The following is a 7,040-nucleotide window of genomic DNA, read 5'->3' on the forward strand; positions in this document are numbered from 1 at the left end:
TAGGCCAATGGTTATGTTCTTTGAACAACAATCTTTCATTTTTTGCGTGTCTTTCATAACAGAAGGAAGGACTGAAAGAAAATATAGTTTTGACTAGGTGGAATCAAAGTCAAAATATAATCTCCACTGTTCCTCCTTCGCATAAAAAAGATTAAGATGAAATTAGGGGAAGGGGAAGAGCATTCATTAGACAAAGGATGTGAACAACTTCTTTTCAGTGACCCTACCCACTCCTTGTTGAAGGACTAAAAGAAATAAAAGACATTGAATCATTCCTGTAAATGTCTGAAATAAAGGTGTATGTGTCTAAAGCATGACAAATGGAAAGAAACACTTTCATGCACAATGAACTGTAATGATGACTTGCTAGTAAAGTCATCATTTCTTCTCCTTCTAAGTTTCCTTTGGACCTTTTAGTAAACCTTACACAAATTAATTATTGAGGTTCTACTATAGTGTCTACGATATTGTTTTAGGGCACCTGCTAAGTATGCTAAGTGTTTTGTGGCTTCTTTAATATCACATGTTGTACCAGGGCAACATAGAGCTACCAAGGGACATAAGAGTAAATATTCCAAAAGGTTTTTTTACACTTCAGGTTGAAGTGAATACATTGTAATAACTTTGAAGTTGGAAACTGTATGAACTCATCTTTAGGTAGTCCAGAGCCTAGACACAGAGTAGGTCCTTAATACCATTTTCTAGAATTCAGTTCAAAAAGGTTTTATCTCCATCACAAAAAAGAATTTCCAACTCCTTTAGTTAGAACTTACAGAGTCCAGAGATCCTTAAGGCTTCTGCTTTTCAAATCTACAGTTATGTCAAATAAGGCTATTGGTGATTCAGAGCAGAGATAGAAGTCATCAAATATGCCAGAAATAATATTTAAACCACATGCAGTTATTTAAAGGATTTTCAAATTGTGGAGCTATAAAGTCTGGACTGTACTCTTTAAGAACTGTGAGAGTCTGGGTATTAGGAAGCTATTTGAGTTATCACTAAGGATAAGGTGCAAGCCTTCTTTCTACAAATCACTCACAAGCAAGCAACTAGTACAGAACTTGTTGAAAGTGTCCTTTAGAAACAATTAAGCAAAGAAGCACATTAATAAAAGCTTCCTTCCAACTGAAAGAAAACCCCTTCTCTGTTGTTGCTATTGATCCAAGGAACCTAAAAACTACTGAAACATTGACTTAAACCTTATTTCAGGTTAGTTATCATGGGACATTCTGTCCAGACATATAAACACCCTGATACAGCCCATGTCTTTCAGAATATGACAGCCTTCTTCTGAAATGGTATGCCAGAGGTCGTCCTCACTCCTACTCATCAAGCACCCACAATGTGTGAAGGATAAAAACCACACCTATCAATTTGTTTGATCACTCATTCTTCCCTATGTCTAATAAATATTTATTGAGAGTCAGCCAGAGTAAGTCATTGTACTTATTTAGGGCTAATGTAACAATTATGTCTGAAACAAAAAACATTTCTGTCCTTAAAAAGCAGCCATTTGATCAGAAGAGATAAGCATTGAATCATATATTAGGCAATTAGTTATTTAATTTTAGGCAAATTGATTTTATAAAGAAAAAATGAGAGCTAAAACCCAAACTACTAAACAAAGTAAGGGATTTTCTGATGAAATAAGGCTTTGCCTGAAATCTGAAGTATGACAGTAATTCAAAGTTTATTTCTGCTCTTGGGCCTGAGGTAAAACAAATAGTAACTTGCTCTGATTCTTTTTTTAAGATTTAGATTTCCAAGATAGTGAAAAATGTCCTGTAATTCTTCCTAATAAGTCCTTCTATCTTCTATGATTTATCAGGGACTTTTCTCTCTTCTTCAAAATGGTGGGAAGATAGGAGAGCAACAGGAAGAATGTAGGAGAGAATAATTTCAATTCCATTTTTAAATTGATAAACTAATAACTCCATCTTAACATAACTAAACATATAAAGCACAATACTCTTAACAAGCAGGCCAGACTATTCATTCAAAGCCTGGCAAGTTTCCCCAGAGAGTTGGTATGTAATAATACAGTGGTGATTCCAGAGAAAGCTTAAACTGTGATACACACAAGTTTAGGGCTGTGTGACCTATGGGTGGACTTCCACAGAGAATATGAAGAGATAGTTCCAGGTTTCACATGAGACAGTCACTGGAGATGACCATAAATAACCAAGTGTAATTTAAGGGTCTTGTGCAGCAAGCAGGGAAAAGAATAACACATTTTGGGATACTGGCATTAAGGAGCCCAGGTATACCCACAGGCCTTGGCATATGCTCTTACACCTGCTTGTAAGGCTTCTTTTTCCCCTATTCCCGCAATACCCCGCAGTTCTGTTTGGTGAATTTCTACTTCTATCAGTCAATGGTTTGTTCATCCACCACACCCTTTGTATAACCCTCACTGACATTTCTAAGCATAGTTACTCCCCACCCTTACATTTAAAAAAATGTTAGCACTTACTTATCAATGTTTTTCTGTCTTTTCTGTATATGTCTATCACCCCAAATAGACTGTAAAATTCTAAAATATAGAGGACCTACCATTGGTGTTTAATATATATTTTCTAAAATAAATGCTTAGTTTCTTATGTAGTGATCTTTGATGTCATCTTATTTGAAATTGCCATACAAGCCTTACAACCACAGCCATCCTTAAGGCTGTAAAATTGTCTTGTTTGAACTATTTATAGGCTCAAAGAATATAATTTCTCTGTCAGGAATTCCGGAGATTTTCTCTAATTTTAAAGAGTTGTGGGTTGTGACAATTTACAAAACTAGGACAGGCAAAAGAAAACACAAGTCTCAATTTCAAGAATTAAATCCTAGTATAAATAAAGTTTGTGCTTTATAAACCACAAAGAATTACACATATGGGCATTTATCTATCATCATCTCACAGCAACAGATGAGCATCTCCAGCAAGTAAAATGTTATGTTTCTTCTGCTTAAAAATATTAGTTTATAACATATTTATTTCAAAATAGTAATGACCCTAAAACTACTTTATTTAATGGCAATTTTTGCTTGAGGCCTGGTTGTGTTCAAGGTAAATGTTAGGTACTATTTGAATAATGAAAATAATAACAGAGATTCTTAAATATGAAAATGTTAATAGTTTTATAATAGGCCCTCCAAGTAAATATATGAATAACATTAGCAGAGAAAATATTACAAATGTGAAACTTAGAAAATTTATATATTTTTGAGTTTGTGCTCTAAACATATCAAAACTATCATGTGTGGCAAGAATTCATAATTCCCCTAGATGCTTATTTATTCCTCATTATATTCATTACTGACTGTTGTACTATTATAACCAAATTAGTATCAAGTTTATATGAAATATAAAAATTATTATTATTATATAACTGAAACAGATTTAGCTTTACTTTTCATTGGCAGCTTATAAATTTTCATCTCATAAAATTCTAAATTGTTAATATTTTATACACAATTTAACATTATTGAGGCAGAGAAAGTTGCTAAATTATCACTCATGAGGAAAAATATCTATAAGAAAAAGTATAAAACTAAACATCATATCAGAAATGAGTGAATATAAAGGTTAGAATTTCCAGATTTAACAAATAAAAATGCAAGACACTCAGTTAATTTTTTTTCAGTTGGAGTAAGCAGAATTTTTAAGATTTTATTGGAGGCTGCATACATGCCAGGAAGTGGAATCAATAAATTCTAAAATAACAGTTTATTCAGCAGATCTAAAGTAATGGACAAATTAGTTGGTAATTTAGTGGTATTAAAGCTGTTGGAATAAAAGCCATTTGATGTTGAAAGTAAATAGGTTACCCTGGAGAAACTAATGTATTGTATTTTATTTTAAATAAGAGAAGTAAATTCTAGCATTACAAAAAAAGTTATAGCAAATCCAGAGGCATAAGGTCCTCAGGGAACTGGTGTAAGAGTCTCATACAATCTCTGTGCCCTGGTTCCACCATTTCTCAGAAAGATTCGTCTTCATTTTTCTCCTCATACTCTATACCACGTCCTCAAGTTTATATTAGCAGCTTTCTCATCCACTGTGACACTAAGAATAGAACCATCTTTTACACTTACACAGTCTTCTCCAAATAGTCCAGGAGTATGATCTCCAACCTCTTGCTATAAATGTGCATTTCTAGTTCTTTTTTAATTTTGATTTTAATTTATTATGCTGACATGGTTTCAAATGCCCCACTCAATATAACACCCTCTACACACAGCATTGTGCCCCCGATGCCCCATGCAGTCTCTTTCTGCCCCCATTTTCTCCCTTCATCCCTTTCCCCCATCCCCACCCCCTTTTCCTCTCCCTATTGCTACCATTGTCTGTATATATGTGTTATGTACATATGATTTTGGCTAATCCCTTCACCTTCCTTAATCCCGTCCCCTCTTCCCCCTTTCCTCAGACAGCTGTCCATCTGGTCCCTGTGACCCTGACACTGTTTCTACTTTGTTCCTCAGTTTATCGTGTTCAGAGATTTTACACTACACCCTTCCTTAATTTCGAGTTTGATTGAACTTCTAATATCACAATTGTTACTATAACTGCATACATACCATTGGAAGAGTTTGCTAACCATTCTAATATCACCATTCCTGGTTCCTGTTTTAAAATAATATTTTTTAACAATTTCAAAACAAGTTTTTCTTGAATTTCTAATTCTTCTATATCACCCGTCAATTTCTGTAGCTGATAACAGAGCAAGGTTAAAAGGATCAGTATATAGAATGACTTGGGTCTGTTTCACAGTGCTCTTGGCCAAATCAGTATAATTAGAGAGATCACAAGGAGGAAGTATGTGATAAATAAAGTTTCTTTCGACAAGTTTTCTTAAGAACTGTTGGCTTTGTTCTGGGTTTTTGTCTGTGAAAATGCCCATGACCTTGGCTAGTTTTCTCCAGTGAAGTCCAAGGTCACTAATTCTGCATTCTGAGGATTATGAACCTCTATGTGAACTTTCATCATTATCTTCATACGCTCGAATCAGGGCTCTTTCAATTTGGCCATTTCATTCTGTTCTCCAAAGACTAAAATCACATGAAGAAGTTTCAAAGCACAAATAAATTCACTCATTTACTGGTAATCTGTGGGAGCAGAGAAAGAAATATAATCAACAAACATTTTCAATGGTAGCTTCTGTCCAGACATGCTAGTGATTTCCTTGGCGTGATATGTTTGTTAATTGTCCTTTCTACACAGTACTATGCTATAATGACACCATGCCTCTTATCAATGCACCAGCTTTCAAAGAACTCTATGGATAAGCCACTTTGCATTATGCCTGGGGAGGTCATTACAATGCCAGGATCAATGTCACCAAAATGATCCATGCTCTTCAGGTTACTAATGTGTTTGAAACAGAGGGATTATTAATGTTGAACTGTTTGCAGATTATATCATTCATGCATTTACCTATGTCTGATACACAGTTAAACACTTCTTGGTCAAAGATGATACATAGAATATTGGAATATCATGGAGTTCTGGGTGATTTTACCAGTACTCATCTAAAATCAAAAGCAGTTCCTGAACTCTTCAAGACCAAAGACAAGAATGAGACCTCTGCCCCTTCTGTTTACAATAGCTTGAACCATGTTACAGAATCTTGCTTCTCACTCTTTACACTTCTCACAAGTATGGGTCCCATAAGTAGATTCACTGAAAAGAATATCAAGTTTCATATTAGAAATTGCAGCTGCTATTAAGTGCCTATCTCCTTGTCTTGAGAAATAACCTGTACACAAGAGCTTTATGCCTGCAATCTCAGGTGTGATCATGGCAGCTCCTTCTAGGAGTACATGTAGTAACACCAAAGCTTGATTTTTGCAACTTCTTTAGCTTCATGAAAATTGATGGTTTCAATTTTGACCATGCTCTCTTTCAAATCTATCTCAGTATACAGCATGTTGTCCACTGATATATTACTGACTTTGGCATAATCTGAAAGAAGCCATCTACAAATAGTAGCTTTTTTTTGTAGCACAAGTAATAAATATTCTTCCTTTGAAACTTGTCTTCTGTAGAAACCAGAGTAAAGCTACACAGTGATCCAAATAGAAGTGATCAATTAGCAGGAGATCAATCTCAGCTCTGTTAATTAAACTGATACAAGGAAGAGCATCCATTCCTTCTAGGCAGGGTATATCCCACAGTCCAACATTATTTTTCTTCCTTTGAACTCTGGAATAGTACATGATCTTCCAACTCCTTGCCCAGCTCCAAAGGGTTAGATCAGCAGCTGGGCACTCTCCTCCTCCACAGGAATCACAGAAGATGAGGCAAGGGTTTGAAACAGGTCACAGAGGCTTTCTATATCAGAAAGCTAGCCACAGAGAACCAAAGAAGAAACCACCCAGTTAAATTTGAATTATGAATAAAAATTCATTATTTGTAGCATAAGTGTGTCCTACATAATATTTTGAACATACTTATGCTAAGAGATTATTCATTGTCTATCTAAAATTTCAGTTTAACTAGGTGTATTATAGTTTTATATCTGGCAAGTGTTAATGTATTATATATTACAGTTTCATTCATTAAATAATTTTATGCAATAAAGTCAAATTTTACACACTCCAGAGCTATGACTTTCTGCTAGTCTCAAGGAATATTGTCTCTTCCAAATTTATTCAGTGTGGTTTTCACCTTTATTTAGGGACAAACTGTCTAGAAAGGACCAGTTTGCAGCATCTATATTCCCAGGATAGCATCTAAGAGCAATGTGGTATTTATTAGCTAACATGTATTAAGGGCTTATCATGTAAGAGCCAGGTGGTGTGCTAAATGTTATAAATTCATTATCTCCTTTAATCATCATAAATGCTCTGTTAGTACTGTTATTATTACCATTTCACAGATGAGAAAACTGAGATATGAAAGATAAAGGAACCTTATTAAGGTTTCACAGAGAGTCAGTGGGAGAATTGCACCAGAACTCACACCTGCAGACCATGTCAGTTCCCACAATACTAAGCTGCCCTTTCTTTCCCAGTTAGGAATGAGGCAGCCATATGTGATCCTGTCC

The 7,040-nt window shown here is 34.9% G+C and overlaps 1 pseudogene; it reads right to left on the reverse strand.

Moving 5' to 3' along the window:
- Positions 1-3,915: 3,915 nt before the first annotated feature.
- On the reverse strand, positions 3,916-6,281 carry LOC136306587 (cleavage and polyadenylation specificity factor subunit 3-like; annotated as a pseudogene).
- Between the last annotated feature and the right edge of the window lie 759 nt (positions 6,282-7,040).

This window comes from Saccopteryx bilineata, chromosome 5 (assembly GCF_036850765.1).
Source record: "Saccopteryx bilineata isolate mSacBil1 chromosome 5, mSacBil1_pri_phased_curated, whole genome shotgun sequence".
NCBI lineage: Eukaryota > Metazoa > Chordata > Mammalia > Chiroptera > Emballonuridae > Saccopteryx > Saccopteryx bilineata.